Below are 22,459 nucleotides of genomic sequence, written 5' to 3' on the forward strand. Positions count from 1 at the left end.
TTCCCATTGCCTGATTAGCCTTCTTTAACCTTTCCTCGAATTCAAAGTTCAAAGAACCATCCTTGGCTAAATAAGTACCTAAATATTTAAACCTATCAACTTGCTTTACAACCATACCTCCAATTACACATTCCTGCGCATTTTCCATATTCATATTGATTATTTCAGTTTTTCCACAATTAATAACCAAACCCACCTTCCGACCTTCACTCACCAAACAGTCCAACACTCTCTGCATCTCTTCTGGCCCATCACAAATCAAAACTATATCATCTGCATAATCTAAATCCAAAAGTTTCCTGTTCTCTCCCCAAAGTATACCTGCACCGGTTTCTGTTCCAACGCGTTTCATAATGTAATCAATGACCAATATAAATAGTAAAGGCGATAGAACACCACCTTGAATTACTCCGGACTTGACTTCAAACGAATCACTCAGACAACCATCAACCATCACTTTACAAAATGTGTCCTCATGCATGTTCATAATGACCCTCACAAACTCCTCTGGTATTCCATTATGTCTCATGATCTTCCCCATAGTCTCTCTCGAAACACTATCAAAAGCCTTTTCAAAATCAACAAAACAAAGACTTAACGGTACTCTCATTTCATTAACTTGCTGTATCAAATGCCTAACTATAAAGATATGATCATTGCAACCACGTCCCTTTCTAAAACCAGCCTGTTCATCCCTCAGAATACCCTCAACCACCGGCTCCAACCTATTTAACAACACTCTACTGAAAACTTTCAAAGCTATCGGTGACAAAGAGATTCCCCTCCAATTACCACATTCACTCAGGTCTCCCTTCTTCGGAACTTTAACAATTACACCATTCTTCCAAACTGATGGTAGTAACCCCGTCACCCATATCTTATTGAATAGCTTGGTCAAAATCATTATTAATCTATCCCCCTCCACTTTAAACATTTCCGGAAATAAACCATCCTCCCCTGGTGCCTTATTATTCTTTAACTGTTTTACTGCTTTCTCCACTTCTGCAAGCCTCAACTCTCCTGTTTCTATATTTAAATCTTCCTGAGCAGAGGGTATATCCTCTTCTGGTGGTATTGGTCTATTAAGAACTGTCTCAAAATGCTCTTTCCATCTGTTTTTAATATCTCCATCCTTGGTCAATAAATTTCCTTCCCTGTCTCTAACTGGTATTTCCTTGCGTTTACCTGCTTTACCACTCAGTTCCCTAATCGATTCATATGCTATTCTTTGACTCTGTCCATCATTTTTGTTTATTAAGATTTCAGTCTCTGCAACCTTTTCATCCACACATCTTCTTTTATCTCTCCTAGCTAACCTTCTTACTTCTGAATTCAAACTCCAGTACGCAGCTCTTGCTAATTCAATCTCTCGTTCATCAACGCATTGCATCTCACTTCTCAATTTAGCCTCACCTCTCTTTTTTATCATATCCCACGTTTCCTCTGATATCCATTTCTTTCTCCTGAATCTATGTCTCCTTCCAATCGTACATTCAGCAGTCTCATGCAAAACTTTGTTCACATCCTCCCACATCTCATCTACACTTCTCTCCCCCTCTTCCAACGTTTCCAACACCAAAAACCTATTTCTGCATTCTAATCTGAATTCCTCCTTTTCTTCACCTTCCCTTCTAAGCTTAACAATATCGTATCTACCAACACCAGATTTTTCCTTCTTCTGATTTTTAAGTTTAAACCTTATTTTTGCAATGCTGAGTTGATGGTCACTACCAATATCCGCTCCCCGTTTAACATGAACATCTAGCAGAGAACTTCTATGCCTCCTACTGATAGCGATGTGATCAATCTGATTTTTATATTTTCCACACGGCGACACCCAAGTTGTCTTGTGTATATTGCAATGCTGAAGGAGTGTGCCCCCGATGACTAAGTCATTTGCTAGACAGAAGCTTCCAAACCTCACTCCGTTTTCACTCATCCTACTACCAACTCCCATATTACCCATACATGCCTCAAATCCCTCATTTGAACAGCCCATTACTGCATTAAAGTCTCCAACGCAGATCAAAACATCATGTCTAGGTACCCTTCCTACTCCTTCTTGCAACTTTTCATAAAATGTGTCTTTCCTTTCATCGAGTGCATCATTAGTAGGTGCATAACACACAAACAGACTGATGTTGCCATGATTTGATTTAAACCGTGCGTATAACAATCGCTCATCTATAGGATCCCACTCACATAAAGCCTTATTTGCCTTACAACCCAGCAACAATCCTACTCCCTGATAATGCATTCCGTCCTGTCGGCCAGAGATCAGTAAACGTATACCATCCTCCAAATCCAACTTATCGACTCCAGTTAATCTAGTTTCTGTCAGAGCACAAATATCAAGTCCGTAATTTTGAAAAACCTTCACTAACTCATCGATTTTACTGTCATGATTTAGAGTTCTCACATTCCAGTTACCAAGTTTAATTGTATTTTTTGCATTAACAAATGAATTAGATTGTAATTGAGGCAACCGTGAGATTCTTAGCACCCCCTGCCCATTTAAGGGCTGCACGGGACTGGGGGCCATTATTGTTCTTTCAGAGTCCATCAAGGTTTCTTTGGCTAACTTCCTGAACACCTCGCCAATGTGTTGCAGTCGCAGTAGGCAGCTAACTTGCCTCATTGCCCACACCCGAAAGACCCAGCTATGCTGTAGCCAGTCACGTGCCGGCATGCTTCCCAGCCATTTCACTCTCAAGGAGTTCCTCTGCCTGAGAAAGCAACCACCCCCCTGCTCCCGAGGGTTTTTGATCTGTGTAGGTAGAGGGCGATCACTCCCTCACTAGCCATATCCAGTGTATATACAGTGTATACAGTGTATAGGCTACACTCAGTGTACAAAAAAGAAAATTCCCAAAACATGCAGTAATGCAATAGCTATTTATAGTGGTAGGCGGGGCGCTCATCATCCACCCACTTAGTGTAGTGATACTCTTTTTTTAGGGTAGCTCTACACTGAGTGGCAACCCAAATGACTTCCTGTAAACCAGGAAAGCATTTTCAAACGCTGGGTGGTAACCTTATAACCAACCAACACGTGTTCCCTACGTGACAACAAGTGGGTTGGCTGAGGGTTAGTGTCGCTCCCCGGAAAAAAAGAAAAAAAAAACTAACTACAAATACGAACAAGAGGCCTCGGACGAGGACTGACCAAAAGGTGACGACTAAGGACCGAACAAAGAACACGATACGGATGGAGGCATGGAATGTAAGGGGTACAAATGACGAGGTGAAAGAGAGATTGTCCAGGTGCGTGAGTGTGAGTGAATGGGAGTATGGATTGGGTATATGCACAGGAGTAGGTGAGAATGAGAGGGCAAAAGAAGGAGTGTTTATTGTTGTGAGTAACAGATGGAAGGATAATATAAGAGAGTACGGATTAGTTGGCTCGAGGATTGTGTGGGTAAGATTGAAAGCTGGAATACAAATGTGGCCGATTGTGTGCGTGTATGCATCGTGCAAGCCGAGTGAGAGAAGAGTTCTGCAGAAATGTGGAAGCGTGCATGGAAAAGTTTGAAAGGAATGAGAGAGTGTGTTTGATTGGATATGAATGGAAACGTAAGGAATGGGAAGGTGGATGGAGTAGATGGTGAATCTGGTGTGCCTACAGAGATGGATGAGAATGGTAGTGCTTTAGTGGGGACTTGTGCTGGAAGGGGGTTGGTGAAAGCTAATACCCTCTTCAGACACAAAATGATCCACAGGTATACATGGCAAGTGATGAGAAGGGTGGGTGGTGAACTGAATGAACGGAAGGCAATGATTGATTATGTCTTTGTGGATGAAAGGCTCAGAAGGTGTGTAATGGTTGCATGAGTAAACAGAGGTTGGGAAGTGGACTTTCGGATCACCACTTGGTGGTGGTCAGAATTAAAGTCCAAATAAAATGGAAAAATAGAGGAAAGGAAGGGCAGGAGGATGTAGTACATACAAGGATGGTGGAAAAGTTACAAGGGGATGGAAAAAAAGTAGAATATAAGAGGGAAGTGGAGGAGCGATTGGGTAAATATAGATTGGACCAGATAGGGGACGTGGAAGGTGTGTACAAGATATTCACAGAACAAATCTGTGCAGCATGTGAGGTGGTGTGTGGGGTGAAGAGAAGACGAAAGGGTATGCAGGGAACAGCATGGTGGACTGAAGAGGTGAGAGAGGCTGTGGCACAAAAGAAGAAAACATATAGTGAGTGGATGAGAAACAGAGGCGTGGAAGAAGTTGAGAGATGGAAGAGAGAGTTATATGTAGAGAGGAAGACAAATGTGAAAAGATTAGTAAGAGAGAGTAAGAAGAGAGTGGATGAGGAATTTGGAAGGAACTTGAGTGTTAAGTGGAGGGACTGTAAGAAAATGTTCTGTAAAGAGGTCAAGAAAGTTAGACAGGGTGCCAAAGAAGTTAGCTGGGGAGTGAAAGATAAAAATGGTAGATTACTAGTGGAGAAGGGTGAAAAAGTGAGCAGATGGAGAGAAGATTTTAAAGGAATTGTTGAACACAGAGAATGAAAGTAATGCAAGTATAAGTGGCTGGGCAATGGCTGGGAGGTGGAGGGACGTGAAAAGAGAGGAAGAAATAGTAGGATGGAAGTTGTGGAAACACTGAAGAAAGTGACAACGGGGAAAGCTCTAGGAATTGATGGCGTGTGTGGTGAAATGATGAAGCATGGGGGAGAGATAGTAGGAGAATGGATGTGGAAGATGTGCAGATTGGCCTGGGAGGAAGGTATTGTTCCGGAGGATTGTAAGTCAGGTATAATTATTCCCTTGTACAAAAGAAAAAGAGGAAAAAGAAGTGTGTGGTAATCATAGGGGCATTTGTCTTCTTAGTGTAACAGGAAAAGTATATGGTAGGATACTTATTGACAGAGTAAGGGAAATAATAAAGGAATTGGTTGGAGAAGAACAGGGAGGTTTTAGGAAGGGAAGAGGTTGTGTAGATCAAATATTTCTTCTCAGATCTTTAGTGGAAAAGTTTCTAGAGAAGGGAAAGAAGTTGTATGCGGCCTTCATGGATTTGGAGAACGCATATGACAGGGTGGATAGACAAGGATTGTGGAAAGTATTAAGAAAACATGGAGTAGAATGGAAGTTGCTGAAGGCCGTGAAGATTATGTATGGGGGTGCAATGGCTGCAGTGCGTGTGGATAGTGAACTGAGTGAATTTTTCTATTTGAAGGTTGGATTGAAACAGGGATGTGTCATGTCTCCATGGTTGTTCAATCTGTACATGGATGGGGTTATAAAAGAAATACGAGGTAGGACAGTGGATGTTGGATCGGCCCTAGTGAGAGAGGGCAGTGTTTGAAAACTACCTGTACCGTTGTTTGCAGATGATACTGGGTTGTTATGTGAAGACGAAAGGGAGCTGCAAGGCTTGGTGGATGAGTTTGGGAGAGTGTGTAAGAAACGGAATCTAAATGTGAATGGGAAGAGTAAAGTAATGGTCTTCAGAAGTAAAGTCAATGAATATACAGTGAGGCTGGAGAAGGAGTAAATGGAAAATGTGAGTGCGTTTAAGTACGTAGGTAGTGTGATGAGTAAGGATGGAAGTTTAGAGGGTGAAGTGCTTGAAAGGGTGCAAAAGGGAAGATAGGTTGGTGGTTCCTTGAAAGCAGTGATAAGAAACAGGGATGTGAGCATGGAAGTGAAAAAGCTGCTACATGACAGTATTGTGATACCAACTCTAACGTATGGAAGTGAAGTTTGGACCCTGTTGGAGGGACGGAAGTCAAGAGTGAGAGCAGTGGAAATGAGTTATTTGAGAAAAGCATGTGGAGTCACATGGTGAGACTGACAAATGAGTAAGTGAAGGAGCATTGTGGTGTGAATGCGGATGTGATATGAAGCGTTAGGAGAAACATACTGAAGGTGGTTTGGCCATGTGGAGAGGATGGAGAGCGAGAGGCTGAGGAGGAGAGTGTATGTGAGTAAGGTGGAAGGGGGCGGGGGAGCAAGGGGAAAACCAATGATGAGATGGAGGGATGGAGTGGAGAGGTATATGAGAGAGGGAGGTTTAAGCTGGGAGCATGGCGATGAGATGGAGGAGGACAGGGCGACATGGAGGCGATTTGTCTTATGGGATTAAGGCGTCTGGCAATAGATAGACAGATAGAACAGATTTTCCTTTCCAAATAAGGTGACTGAAAAGATCTTAGTAACTATCGACCCATTAGCTTATCAGTCATTTACAAACTTTTCACAAAAGTCCTTAAGAACACAATAACAACAAATTTGGAGGAAAGACAACCTTGTGAAAAGTAAAGATTCCAAAGTGGGTATTCAATTACTGTTCATCTATAAACAATGACTCAGCTAATTGAGAGAACTACATAATATAATAAACCACTGTACATAGTTTTTGTTGATTACTAAAAGGCTTTCGACTCTGCGGAGCACATAGTAATTATTAACTCTTTGTGAGAATAAGGAGTGAATGAGAATATTGTATAACTGCTCGAAATCATATATAAAGAGGGAACTGCAGCAGTTAAATTTCATAAGAACTCAGAGAAAATTGAGATTGAGAAGGGCGTGCATCAGGAAGATACAATCTCACCAAAATTGTTTACAACATGCCTAGAAAGTATTGTCAGAAAGCTAGACTGGGAAAACAAAGAAGTGAACATAGATGGAGAAAAGCTAAACCATTTAAGATTTGCAAATGACATTGTCCTAATCTCAGAAACAGCAGAGACATTGTATGAAATGTTAAATGAACTGAACAGAGAAAGTCTCAAAGTAGGGCTAAAGATGAACCAGAGTAAAACTAATGTTTAATCCACAAACATCAACAAGTGTCAACGGAGTAAGAGAAGAAATTCTTGAAGAAGTTGCGGAGTACAAGTACTTGGGACAATTACTAAAATTAACGAAAGATAATGATAGCAAAATAATAAGACGCATTGCAATTGGATGGAAGCTTTCGGTAAACATAGAGACATTATGAAAAGTAACTTGCCAGTTTTTATGAAACGAAAAGTATATAACGAATGTATAATTCCAGCTATGACGTATGGTTGTGAGACCTGGAAACTGACAAAATCAATGGAAAATAAATTAATCAGTTCTCAGAGAGCAATGGAAAGGTCAATGTTGGGAATAATTTAAGAGACAGGAAAAGATCAACTTGGATGAGAGAGCAGACCAAAGTCAAAGACATTATAGAATTTATAAACTCCTTCGCCACGAGGGTGACTAATCTCGCGTATTACCGTGTACGAGGCCCCCCCCCCCCCATCGTTCCCCCATACTACTTTTCCAGGGAAAAGCTGCTATCTTGCCAAAATAGGTATGGTGTTTTGTGTGTTTGTGTATTTGTGTGTATGTGAGCATATGCCCATGTGTGCAAGACTGAATCTATCACTGGTTGTGCTCGTAATAAAAATAATATAAATCGAAAAATAATTTTGAGTAGGTTTATCATGAAAACAAGTGCAGTGAAAGACTATATATATACAAATTACTTCAATATACTTACCTATTAGAAATGTTCCCTCTGAACTCAAATCTAGGCCTACGTTTTCTTGGCCTTCTCGTCCCTGCTTGGTCCAGGCTGTGGTGTATCCTGGCTGTGCCACTAACAATAGTGTACAACATTTTTCTGCTCTTGTTCATGTAAATGCGGGGCAATTTCATTATTCCCATGGAAACAAAAGGCTGATATGTGTACATATCACTTTCTGGAACTGGACGCCAAAGAATGCTGTTTACCGTTTTTCTGTGGGTGTTCACTGAAAAAATTATTTTCCTTCTGATTTGGCCACTCACATATTTGCTTCACCATATCTGCATAAAAAAATAGCGTGAAAGAGTCCAAAGGCGACACAGCTTCAGATATATTGACCGTTGGGTTCAGCCCGAGAAACTCAGTCGTAAATTCAGGCACGTGCTTGGGACGTGTGTCAGCAAATATCTCACTTATCCACCGCCAACCACCTTCGATTTCTTATTCGTATCATCAGATTCATCACTCTCAAGTTCTTCACTCGACGAGTCGTCGATATCTGAGTCTTGAGCCGACGTCTGATGGTCCTCATCACCCGAGGAATCGCGAGATTCCTCAAGAATATGCTGTGATTCCGCAATAATGCGAGATTCCTCAAGAATATGCTGTGATTCCGCAATAATTCACTGTGGAGGGAACAAGAGCACACACTCCTATGACAAACAGTCAAGATTGATCCAGGAGGGATAGAGAGTTACTGTCCAACACAGCATCAATCACGTGCCCTCCCATATATATTGGGAATGGCTAAAAAAAAATGGATGGAGCTTTATTTTATCCTCAGTAACATATACGAGCCAATATGTAAGGCCCTAGCACAATTAACTAAACACTCTGCTGTCTCCTTTGGTGGCACTGATATATGACAACACAGAGGCGTCGCAGTGTGCCCGCACTGGAGGGTTACGACGACGTATAAGCGTCCTCGTGGTGAAGGGGTAAAACAACAGAAAAGGAGGTGGGCAGGCCATGTAGCAAGAATAAGGGATAACCGATGGAGCAAGAGGTTGACTGGCTGGACACCAAGAGATTGTAAGCATAACAGAAAAAGGCCAGACACGAGGTGGAGAAATGAGATAGAAGAAATTTGCAGGAAGAACGTGGCAAAAATTGGCTCATTCAAGAAATTCGTGGAGAAGGTTGTTCAGCAGTGGACATGTAATGGCTGATGATGATGAATATATATATATATATATATATATATATATATATATATATATATATATATATATATATATATATATATATATATATATATATATATATATATATAGTGTCAGTTCAGTGTCAGTGCAGATTGTATAGCTCTGGTATTTTTGAAAATAAAGAAAATAAAGACAGCAAACTGAAGAAGCCAGTGTTTATTTACGATGCCTGAGCTGATTTTGTGTACTGTGCACTGACAGGCTGCTCGTAGGAAGAACAACTCACTGTTCAATGTCTTTCCTATACTGTACTACTGTTGTTGGAGCCTGTGGCAGTGTTGGTCGGGGACATAACAATGGTGTCAGGAGTGTGTATCTTTAGAAAAGTTGTGCAGTGAGTCTATCTTCGACATGGAGCAAGGGGGTGTGGAGACAAGGAGTCAAGCTGGGCAAGAGGAGGAAGTGTCCCTGGCTGAAATTATGAAGCTATTACAAGCACAGAATGAGAACAGAAAAAAGTCAAAGAACAATTACAGGCAAGAACAAAGGACAGAATGAACTCAACAATTACAGGCACAGAATGAAGGACAGAAAGAACTCAAAGAACAATCACAGGACCAAAGTGAAGAACAGAAAGAGCTCAGGAACGAAATCAAAGAACAATTATTACAAGAACAAAGGGAACAGCTAGAGGCGTTACAGGAATATAAAAGGGAATTACAGGTGAGGATGCAAGGACATCTGGATGCTTACAAGGAGGACTGAAGGAGGAACAGCAATAGTTTGAGGAGGAAGTAGATGCCAAGGTAGAGCAGGAGAATTATGAGGTAAGGAAAATGTGATGAAGTGCAGACAACATGTAGACAACGAGCTGAAGATTAGTGAGGGAATAGTGATGGAGTGCAGACAGCATGTAGACATCCAGCTAAAGCTTAGTGTGGGAATACTGACGGTGTGCAGACAGCATGTGGATAACCAGCTGAAGCATGTGGTTGACCATGTGAAGATGATTAGTGAGAAAATTGAGGCTGTTGAGAAATATTGCACTGCTGAGCCTCAGGTTAGTGTACAAAGAGCATATGAAAAGAATGGACAGTGTATGGTGGATCTTGATGAATCCCAAGTGTTCAAAGAGCATATGAAAAGAATGGACAGTGTATGGTGGATCTTGACGAATCATAAGAATCTAGTGGTAGCATTAGAGTGATGCATAAAGAGAATGCAGAAGTTTTAAGTCCCGGACTTAATTATGATGACCCAGTATTTAGGCCCCAAACAAGTGAAGTGCATGGCTATAATGGGGGTCCAATTATAAACAAACCTCAGGAATTTGATGGCAAAGTATCATGGTAAGCTTACCATACATCAGAGGAAGGCCTATAAAAGGAGTGTAGTCAAAGACGATGAGTGTCTGCCAGACCACTTACAAGACCTATTTTCAAGGAGTTGCCAATGCCTGGATGACTCATAAGTGTTGAAGCTGAGGCAGCTGCTAATGAAGTTTGCTGATGTCTTTTCCACCGGAGACCTAGACATGGCATGCACTTCAGGTGGAGCATTGTATAGATACCGGCCAATTAAACAGCCAGAGTGGAGGATGACGCCAGCCAAACGGCAAGAAATGGAGATGGTGATGGAGTATCTCCAAGGTCAAGGAGTGATAGAAAAGTCTAGCAGTCCTTGGGCATCAGCAAGAGTGTTTCTGGTAGGGAAGAAGGATGCCTCTCACTCGAGGGATAGTTTTGGGGGAAGGCAGTGGCTAAATTGGTAGAGAGGGTGGCCTGCAATCCCACCGGTTCCAGGCTCAAATCCCCGCTGGGGCAGGGAACAGTTTAAGGATTTGAATTTCATTAAATCAGACTTTACTGATCTACCAGAAGACCCACTGACATGTCGTAAAAATACGCCTGCTAATACCAATACACCAGTCCTGTATGAGAAAGCCATAGGATGTATTAAATATGGACGGTCGGTCCTAGTGCTGAAGTGGTGACATGATGAGGTGTATGGTATGTAGGAGGAGTACTGGGGTTTGGTAGCAGGCTGTGAAGCCTATGCCCAGAGTCAGACATGTAAATAGAAAAAAAAAAGTGCTGTGGATTACCGAACCATTAAAGAAGTGGCAGTGAAGGACGCATACCCCTTGCCAAGGATTGACGACACACTGGATGATCTGTCAGGTGCCAAGTGGTTCTCCACCCTAATAATGAAAGCTCAGTACCAACAGGTCAACACTGCACAGAAGGACAAGGAGAAAGGAGCCTTTTCAAATGGGCAGGGTTTATGACAGTTTAAAGTGATGCCATTTGGTGTATGCAGTGCCCCAGCTACTTTTGAGCATCTCATGGATCCTGTACTGGAAGGCCTGCACTGGCAGACAGCTCTCATACCTATCTGGATGATGCAATTGTGTTTGGAGGGACAATGACCAGGAACTGGAGAGGCTGTCAGAGGTGCTCAACAAGATTCGAGCAGCACACCCCACGCTGAACCCCTGGATGTGCTACTTGTTCCAGAAGGAAGTGAAGTACCTGGGACATAGTGTAGGCAAGGGCGGCATCCGTACTGATCCAGAGAAGGTGGCAGCTGTGGAAAACTGGCCGGTTCCAACTTGTGTGAAGGAGCTACGGACTTTCTTGTGCTAGTGTACCTACAGTCTCCTGCGCTTGTGTACCTACTATCGGCCTTTTGTCAGTGACTTTGCGGTGAGAGCTGCACCTCAATACAAGTTGTTGGGGAAGAGGCAAAAGTTTACTTGGACTGCAGTGACTCAAAAGGCCTTCAATGAACTCAAGAGGATGATGGCGAGCTCTCCAGTGTTGCCGTACCCAGATCAGTCAGCCATTCATCTTGGATGGTGGTGCTATTAACCAAGGTATTGATGGAGTCCTGTCACAGAAGAAGGATGACAAAGAGCATGTGGTGTCATATTACAGCATAAAGCCCACCCCACCAGAGCAGGACTACAGTGTGACCCATAATGAGCTCTTGGCAGTGATGAAGGACTTTATCCCTACTTGAATGTGTCCTGCTTCATCATCAGGACAGACCATGGAGCACTCAAGTGGCTGAAGACATCAAAGAATCCAAAAGAACAACTGGCATGCTGGCTCAGGAAGCTGGATCAGCACAACTGTGAGATGCAGCACCATCCTGGGTGGTACATGGCAATGATGAAAGCCTGAGTCATCGGCCTTATGATCCAGTGCCGGCTGTGTAGAAAAGAAGAAGATAGTAGCAAGAAATACAGCCATACTGTGTTGACACAGCCAGTGTCAGATGAAGAAGACCCAAAGAGAATGCAGATAGAGGATGCAGATTTACAACAAGTACTAGAGTGTCTGCAGTGGAATACAGTGCGACCATCTTGGGAAGAGGTTTCCAGATTCAGCCCTGCGACTAAGAGCTACTGTAGTCAGTGGGGCCTTCTTTATTTGAACAACGGACTACTGGAGCATCAGTGGGAGACACCTGACGGCCTCAGCAAGTATTGGCAACTGGTGGTGCCAAAGGAAATGAGGTCTGTGATCGTGGATGAGTCCTATAACCAGATCACTAGTGGGCACCTGGGAGTGAAAAAAAAAAAATCTAAGGTAGCTGCAACAGAGGTTATACAGGACTGGCATGCATCAGGATATTGAAAAGTGATGTCAGGCCTGTGATTTATTTTTTGTGCCAAGAAAGGGCCCAAGAAACATGGTTGCGCCTCTCTCCAAAAGTACCAAGTGGGCGCACCGATAGAAAGAGTCACGGTGGACATTGCTGGACCTCTACCACTCACTGAAAGAGGAAACCAGTATATATTTGTCACCATGGACTACTTCACAATGTGGCCAGGAGCCTATGCCATCCCCAATCAAGAGGCTGCGACTGTTGCTTAGGTGTTGGTTGACCACTTTTTCTGTCATTTTGGGATGCCACAAGAGCTACATTCAGACCAGGGTAGAAACTTCGAGTCTGCTTTGTTCCATGAGTGCTGCAAATTACTGGGAAATAAGAGAAGACCAGGACCACTCCACTGAGGCCACAGTTAAATGGATGGAGAAATTCAACTTGACCCTGGGACAAGAACTGGCCAAGTACTGTGTAGAGGGCCAAACGGAATGGGACCAGAAATCACCTGCTTTGCTCATGGCATATCGGTCTGCATCCCGTAAGTCTTCTGGCTACACCCCTGCAAAACTGATGCAGGGACACGAATTACATTAACCTGTTGACCTGATAATGGGAAGACCACCTGTTGAAGAGCTGCCTACAGACACTCCCAGCTATGTGAAGCATCTTCAGGAAAGGCTGGCTGAGGTACATTATAAGTGCAAGAAGCTCTGAAGTTTTCAGGAGAAGTGATGAAGTGTAAGTATGATGCTAAGACAAGTGAGGTGAGCTTCAAGGATGGTGGCAATGTTGATTATACAGTACAATCCTCAGCGGAAGAAGGGACAGTCACCAAAGCTGCTGAGCCCATGAGACGGGCCATACACTGTGTTGGACCGCCTACTAGACATAACGTACCAAATTTGGGGAGCCAGGAAGTCTCGCCCAATGTGGTACACGTGAATCGTCTGTGGCAGTACCATGGGCCAGGACAGTACACAGCTGGGAAGTCTCTGAGGAATCATGCTCACCCGCAACCAAGGATGTTAAGCACGACCACAGAGCAGAAGTACAAGAGGATGATAACAGTTTCCTAAGGGAAGAAGTGAATCAGGAAAATGACCAAAACATTCCTGGAGGAGTGGACTGTGAGGAGGAGCAGGGACATCGTTGGAAGTGGTATTGTAGAGGTCCTGATAAGTTGAATGACTAGTTTGTGTATAATTAGATGTTTACTTTGGATTAAGGATTATGTTTGTTTACATTGTGTAGTTTTGTCGGGACGACAAAGGACTAGGGACGGGGTAGTGTTGAGATGCGAGATTTGTTAGATAGGAGGTACTGGAAGGTTAGTATTTTGAGTATTTTTTCAGTTACGTGTCAGAGTTCCCAGTTGGACCACTGTTTGGGAGTGGAGGTATTTTTTAAGTTGTGCATTAATTTTTATGCTTCTTTTCTCTTTAATGTTTTGTTTATGTGACTGTTAAATTATGCAATTATATCTCAGTTTGTATGCTACATAATTTAGAGTGTTGTGCAGTGTTAGGAGGCAATAGACATTTTGGATGTCTCTGATTTGGTAACTGTAGATTCTAGAGTACACTAGAAACTTCGAATGTAACACAAGGCTATATAAGGAGGTGGAAGAACCTAGAGAGTCAGTTTCAGTTCAGTTCAGTTTGAGTATATTTCAGTGTCTGTTCAGTGTCAATGCAGATTGCATAGTTCCGGTACTTGTGAAAACAGTGAAGTTGGCAAGCATTAAGTGTAGTTCTTTGGAAATTAAAGAAAGCGAATTCATGAAGCCAGTGTTTATTTACGACGGCTGAGCTGATCTTGTGTACTGTACACCAAAAGGCTGATCACAGGAAGAACAACTCACTGGACAACGTTCCTCCAACACTGCACTACTGCTGCTGGAGCCTGTGGCAGTGTGGGACTGGAGACGTAACAATATATAATCATCATCATCATCGTCAATTACAAGTCCACTGCTGAACAAAGGCCCCCCTCCCCAACCATCTTCACAAATTCCTTTACTGATCCAATCTCTGCCATTTTTTGCCTGCAAAAGTTCTGCATCTCTTGTCTGGCTTGTCTCTTGCAGTCCAGTCACTCTGCCTCTTGCTCCATTGGTTATTCCTTATTCTTGCTACATGACCTACCCTCTTCCCTTTCTTTTCTTTTTAACGTCTTTAATTCCTTTGACTTTAGTCTACACTCTCATCAACTTGATCTTTTCCTGTCTCTTAGAGATAATCCCAACACTGACCTTTCCATTGCTCTTTAAGAACAGGTTAGTTGATTTTCCATCGGTTTTTATATTTTCCAGGTATCACAACCATACATCATAGTTGGTATTATACATTTGTTAAATACTTATTGTTTCATACATATTGGCAAACAAATTTTCATGATGTCTCTATGTTTACTGAAAGCTCCCCAACCAATTGTAATGCATCTTTATATTTCACTGTCATGATCTTTTGTTAATTTTAGTATCTTTATCCCTACTTTGAGGCTTTCTCAGTTCAGGTCATTTAACATTTCTTCCAGTGTCTTTGTTGTTTCTGCGATTAAGACAATGCCATCTGCAAATCTTAAATGGTTTAGCTTTTCTCCATCTATGATTACCACGTTGTTTTCCCAGTCTAGCTTCCTGAAAATACTTTCTAGGCATGCTGTAAATAATTTTGGCAAAACTGTATCTCCCTGATGTACATCCCTCTCAAATTGAATTTTTTCCGTGTCTTTATGTAGTTTAACCGTAGCAGTTCCCTCTTTAAATATGTATTCGAGCAGTCTTACAATGTTCTCATTTACTCCCTGTTCTCTCAATGAATTTATAATTGGTATGTGCTCCACTGAGTCGAAAACCTTTTTGAAATCAACGAAACTTAAGCTCAGTGGTTTATTTTATTCTGTTGTTTTCTCGAGTAGCTGATTTATTGTGTGTAGATGATCAGTAGTTGAATACCCGCTTCAGAATCCTCCTGTTCACGAGGTTGGTTTTCTTACAAAATTGTAGCTGTTCTGTTCAAAAGGTCTTTAGTGAAGAGTTTGTAAAGAATTGATAATCAGATAATGGGGCAATAGTTAATAAGACCTTATGAGTCGCCTTTTTTGTAAAGTAACATATCCATTGCATTACACATAAGTTTTGGGATTTTTTTTTATTCATTCAGTAAATAAGTGGGCGAGACGGTTTTGTGCTTCTACTCCTGCATCCAACAGTAAATCCGCTACTATTCTATCTTCTCCTTGAGGTTTCCCTCTTTTCATAAATTTAAGAAAAATGTTCACTTCTTCTGGTGTTACTTTAGGTATTTCACTTGTGTTAACTGGAAAGCTAGCTATTGGTACTATCGTCTTTGATGTATACAGTTCTTTGTAAAATTATTCAACTCTCTTCACCATCTTATCTCTGCATTTAATGACATCACCATTTTTGTTTTTATTGATACAATTTGTTTCTTTCCTAGTGTCATTTTGCTTGTGACCTGTTTCAGAATTTTTATCTTTTCTGATGGTTTCCTTGATCTGATCCATGTTTCTCCTTTTTACTTCTCTCTGTCTCTTGTTAATAAGCTTATTTAATTCCGATTGTTCTGTTTCATCTTTCTTTGTTTTTTCTTTCCTTACTTTCTTCTTTTCATGAGCTAGAGTGTCTTTCCGAATACCTCCTGACTTCGGTTGCATTAGCTTTCCCTGCTACCTCCGCTAATTCTCTCAGCATTTTTTTAGCCTGTTATTCAACTCATCAGTGTCACACTCATCATTACTTAGCGCCTGAAATCAGTTCTTAATTTTTGACTGAAAGGCTGCATTGTTTTCGCTCACTTTTATTACGGAAAGGAGTATGAATCTAATCAGTTAATTATTGTCTGAGATCACCTGGGTCAAAATCTGGGACTTTTCCGTAGATTCCAGATGTCGCCTAATTTTCCATGAAGGATTAAAGCTTGAGCTACAAACTTGGTCGACTAATAGACAGTGATGACCTAAGGTGACACGCACAATACCAGTGACCTTGATCTCAAATTCCCTTTTATAACTCGGCTTCTGGAAGGCAATGGCTGTGGGAAGTTTTTCTTTATCAAAATTGTCCTTGGACACTTTAACGGTGTTCTAGTTGTTGTTGTTGTTATTATTATTATTATTATTATTATTATTATTATTACTGTTATTATTATTATTATTATTATTATTATTATTATTATTCCATGGAAGGGATATAGATCTATGGGAATATACGCCTCTTGTGGAAACCTTGTTACTTGAGGAATTTCATCCATGAAGAAAGAAAATTCCATGCTGGAGTGTATACCTGTGGACAATGTCTCCACAGATTAGATGTAGGTCCATGTAGTAAAGAGGTCATCAAGTGAAATCATTCCTTGACGAAAATTGGTCCAGGGAGCCAATTGGTATAAGGGATACGTGAGTTCAGGGGAAAGTATAAGTACCGAGTACAAAATGGGTTAGTGGCAGAAAATAGGCCTGGGTTAGTGGTTGGTAATTGGGCCATGGTAGAAAATTGGTCCTGAGGAAACAGGACCATGGTGGAAAACGATCCAATAAACAGGTACAAAAGGGAATTAGGATTGTGTTGGATGACCCAAAAAAGGTATGGCATGAGAAAGACTTATATATGATTGAAAAATACTTGAAAAGCATGAACTAATGACTATATGCATCTAGGTATGGGCGTGCACTGTATGTGTGTGTGCGTATTTTAAGAAACTGTACCTTCAAATGGTGTAAGCAGAGAGCACTTTACATCACATACAGTAGCATAGATGATGATCAACAGCAGACCACACTTCGTCATCCTTAGGGCTAATATCTGTGAGGACAATGAACCATTTAGCAGTGTAGAAAGTTTATATATATATATATATATATATATATATATATATATATATATATATATATATATATATATATATATATATATATATATATATATATATATATATATATATATATATATATAATCAGACAGTATTCCTTTCCTCATCAGTAAGATAAGGGTATCGAGCCAGGATACTAAGTATTGGCATTTAAGGTAAGAGTGACAAGTCCCGATGGGCCCGAGTGGCATCGTTTTAGCAATGAACTCGAAACAACCTTCAGACAGAAACCAGTATGTTACCCATCCAGTTAAGGCACCTAAACCCAATAAACCACAAAGTTTCGATTTGGTTATATGGTTACCACCCATTTTGGTGAATGTTTTCCAGGATTACAAGAAACCATGTGGCTTGTCACTCAGGGTAGAATCACCAGAAGGATGCATTGCTCAGAACAAATTGGTGTTGGCCGCCCCCACCTACCGTAAAGTTCATATGAGAAATAATATATGTCACTGGAAATGTAATAGGAAACATTTAAAACACCATCCATTTGTTTATGAGGGTACTGCTATTGTATCTACAGTAAAGGTTCATATCCATGTAATGCACTTCTGTAATACTGTAGGTAACAGGCTAGATATTGTACTGGACACATCGTTTGAAACATTCAGTGAGAATCCGCCCTCTGCAGTTTTTTGGCTTGTGGACAACACGCACAAAAGGTATGTTTTTACAGTGCCTGGTTTGATACAAAGAATATGCATGGTAAGGGTTACTGGGTTTGAGCTATTACTTTAATACATCGCACAGCATAGAAGAGAAATCCAGTTGGCACATATTAATTTTCACTTTTTCTCTACCACCCATATTTTATTTTTCATTTGTGCACTTTCACTTCCCTGCACTTATTCATTTTTTTTTTTTTTTGCCTATCAAGATCACAAACAAAGTTGAGAAACAATCTAGAGAAGAGCATAAGGGAGGTGCATCACTCTACCTTTGGTGATGACTGGACACCCGTTGCCCTTCTCACCAAGAGGCAGGATTGGAGCATACTGTGCAGGCAGCTCCTAGGTGGCATGAAGTTATGTGACGGCGATAGACATCATGAACGTGAGTCACTTCCGTAAGGGCATGGAGTGCAGTATCATATGTCTCTGTTATTGCCTGGGAGAACGCCTAATTCTATGCATGGGGCATCCCCCCAGTCGTGATTTATGTATCTTATGATGAAGGACGTCGCTGAATTCCACTGGCCACATCTCTGTACAAGTGAGCGAGCGTATGTGTTCGGAGAAAGGATCATCTACCAGATCTGCTTTAGCTAATGTTTCACGGATGATCTTAGAGTGCCCTCATTGAGAAAGGGGCATCCGAATCTGCACAGAACAATGTTTCACGTGAGTTTACGCCTATGGAAACTTCCGGGTACTACTTGAGTGCTGCTAATGGGCATAGAGGATGGTGGCCAACACGTATCCTGCAGGCTGCGATTGTATGAGAACCAGACCTGACGTCTTCTTTCTCATTTTTGCAAGTGATCCTGGAGATGGCACTACAGACACTGCCGACCCGTCCTGCGCAATGATGGTACATGCTGATGAAAATTGCAGAAGTCCAGGAATGTTCAACCGTTTAAACATTTAAACGTTTAAAATGGTTTCTCAGAAAGTTTAACTGATTGGAAAACGATTAAAATGGTATGATGAATAGGTTTGATTAACCGAAGGGAATCCGAGCCTTAGTCTTCTGAACCTCGGGTGCTCATTACCGTAAAGGTCTATTAATAATTTATTTCATATTACCTTCCTCATTACTCCCTTCAATTCTTCTTCTTCTTCTTAGCGAGTTAATGAACAATGGTCAGGATCTCCCTCCCCCCCCTCCCCATCAAAAATGCAAATTGAGAGAGGATGAAAAAAATGAAGGCAACGAATATTAATGTTATTTTGAAACTGACGTAACTGTACTATTGATTAAAAAATTTCGTTCCTCCTTCTGCCCGTCAGTAACTCAAACATTATGTTAGTTATAGTAATTTAAACTAACAGCTTGGTAAAAGTAAATGTACAAGTGACCAAGCAGATTATAGTGATGGTATGCAACCTTACTCAGACATATATAAGGTTATGATTTGCTGAACGGCAAGAAGAGCAGGATTCTTGGAGTCTGTAATGCGTTCAAGTTAGTGCCAAAATAATAGTATATGCTATTCACTGGGTTCATCTTTTTTCACTCTCTCCCAGTTTGTCTTTTAATGGAGAGGGTATCCAAATCGTTTGTTTTACTTCCAACTGATAAAATATATTGTGGAAATCGTCCCGGTTTGTCAAGCACTTTACATTGCTGACGAATTTTATGATTGCGCCAGCCCTTGGTATCTCCTTACGGCTTTGTTCTGTGACCGACCGGCCCAGAGGCCAATCTAACAGTGTCAGTGTCATTGAGGGACCTGTTGAAATTAGAGTCCCTAGGGCCTCGTGGATGCTTACAGATACCATTCTAGGATCTTTAAAAATGATTCACATGGATTATTGTTATATGCACAAAGATTCGTATTAATACCTTAATTATTCTTTATGAATGTGAAGATTATTTCTTAAAATCACTCCACAAGGACCTTTTAAAACTCCTTTTTAGGCCAAGAAACCTAAGTGTCTGGCAATACCCAGCTTGGCTGTTTTCGTCTGAGAGAACCAGGGGAACGATATATCAAATTCTTATCTGCCTGAGCACTCTCGAGCAATGAATAAAATTATGTTGAAAGCATGTTATGATACTGAGTGAGACAGGCATGTACTTTTATTCAATTAGACACTATATTACACGGAAAACCAGGGACCAGTTTATGCAGTTACTAGGACAGAATACTATTGAGTTACTTGAGAATTATATTTATCTAGTGGTATACGAGTTCACATCCTGAAGATGTTGAGCAAACTGTATGTAGAAAATGAGCTCATTCACGTTCCCATCAGAGTGGAGGGGTTCTATATAACCCTCAATCATCCTTTTATTACAAAATGTCCTCCCAATTGAATGAAATTGGTCGTGGGCTGCAAGACTAACTAATACATCGTAGTGATCGGTTTAATAGATATGCAGTGGTATCCTGCTGCCAAACAAGGAAAGTAATTTGGGACTAATGCACACTACATAAAACTCCTAAATAATTACAGTGTGAAATACTGCAGAAATAATTTTTTTTTTTAATTACTGACAAGAATTCCTCCTACCGAGAAGGAATCAGAAAAATTCACAATTAAACTCCTTCAGTAAAATATGTAATCGAAAAAAAAGAAAGACAATAATCACCAAGTGACAGCAAAGCTTAAGAATCGCAGGATAGAATACACAGACATGTTTTATTGTTATTTAAGCAAACTTTTGCCTCATTTTAGAAAATAGTGGCGGTAGTTTCTTGATATTCTTAAAAAGCTTTTAGTGTCGTTCTTCAAGTTTCGCCGCCAGTTTAGTCCTGTCATGCTTTTCTGTAACTATAAATAAAGACTGGTTAGCAACTGATTGAGGTACGAGACATCAAAAGATCTTCGTATTATTCTCTGTTCCACAACAATTATCTGGCGTTTCCTAGAGTATTAACTTCTAAAGCAGAAAAAGGAAGAGGATATGCGTCCCAAGACGATGTTTCGTTGTACATAATAAGCTGTAGGTAAGGAAATGAACTGACGTTGCTGGAATTGCGTGTCGTCTCCTGTCGCTATACTCATAGTCCCGGATGTGGTTCCGAGATGACGTATTCTGTGACAAACTTTGGCATCCACGTTGTTCTCCTTCTGCCAGTGGTGAATCCATCTGTAAACTGAGGAAACACTTGCACGAGTCTCCAGGGCAATGTCTCTCACCGATACGCCTTCCAGCCACATCCTCACTACATGCAAACGATCTGTCATCGGAGTTGGATAAAGGTTTAGGCGCTTACGAATTTACATTGTCAGACATGATACTCATGCAACTTTAATTATATGCTAATGCATGATGGTACAATTCGGAAAAAAAACAACAACATTAGATTCTTGTAAGATTTAATTAACTTGAAGTAACAGTGAAGTATATTTGTTCTCTCTCTCTCTCTCTCTCTCTCTCTCTCTCTCTCTCTCTCTCTCTCTAACAGTGAAGTATATTTGCTCTCTCTCTCTCTCTCACACACACACACACACACACACACACACACACACACACACACACACACACACACACACACACCGCTCGATGGTGCAGTGGTAACGTTCTCGCTTGCCAACTGGTGGACGGGAGTTCGCGCCTCGCTCAGGTTGCGAAAAGTTTCACTGACGAAGTGGGTGGTTACTGTCCCCCTTGAGCAAGGGGACGGGTGTGTGCGTGTGTGAAGGTCACAGCCTTGCCCTTAGATCGGACTATATGAGCTCTCAGCTCCCTTCAGGGAGGGTAAAAAGCTGACGATCACGACCATCAAGTGATCCTGACCGACCCGGTGAATTACACACACACACACACACACTTACATACTTACTTACTTGCGTACCTAAAGCTGTCCTGCTACAGAATACAATGCCTACTGTACTGTTTAGGATGGTGTGTTTCTCGTTGTCTTTGGTGCCAACGTGTGAGACTGTGCGGACTAATGCTGGATCCGCAAACTACCCCACAGTCGGCATATCAGATCCTGGTTTGATGGAAGAACTCTGTTTTGGTTGTGCCTCAATTGTCTATGCTCTACTCTGGCTAGATTTCGAGCTTTTTCAAGATGAATTGTTTCGTCGATGCAGAGGGGCCACCACTGTTCTTTGTCTGAAGCATTGGTTTCAAGATCTTTTAATATGATGTATTTCTTCAGAGTCGTCCTTAAATGGTCTTTAAATCTCATCTTCTGCCCCCCTGGGTTGCGACGTGCTGCAGGGAGTTGGTCATGCAAAACCTGGCGTGGAAGTGGTGCTCTGGCATGCGAAACACAAGTCCGACCCAACTCAGATGTATTTTTTAGCCAATATGGCTTTTTTGCTGGTTTACTCTGCCCACTGGATGATTTGTGACTGAGAGACTTTATCCTCCCATGTTAGTCCTAGGAGGCATTATAAGTATCGGATGAGAAACGACTCAAGTTGTTTGATATGACGCTGGTAACTAGTTCAGGATTCAGCTCCATATCATGGGGTGGAGAGGCGGCCTGCAGTCTTAATGGACCCAGGCTCGAATCCCGGCTGGGGCAGGGAACAATTTAAGGATTTGAATTTCATAATAAAGCAGACTTTTCTGATCTTCCAGATGACGTGCCGACATGTCATAAAAGTATCCCCATTAATACCAGTTCACCAGTCCTGTATGAGACAGCCCTAGCATGTATTCAATATG

Source organism: Coenobita brevimanus, chromosome 40 (genome assembly GCF_032717465.1).
Source record: "Coenobita brevimanus isolate Jiangsu-jjx chromosome 40, ASM3271746v2, whole genome shotgun sequence".
NCBI lineage: Eukaryota > Metazoa > Arthropoda > Malacostraca > Decapoda > Coenobitidae > Coenobita > Coenobita brevimanus.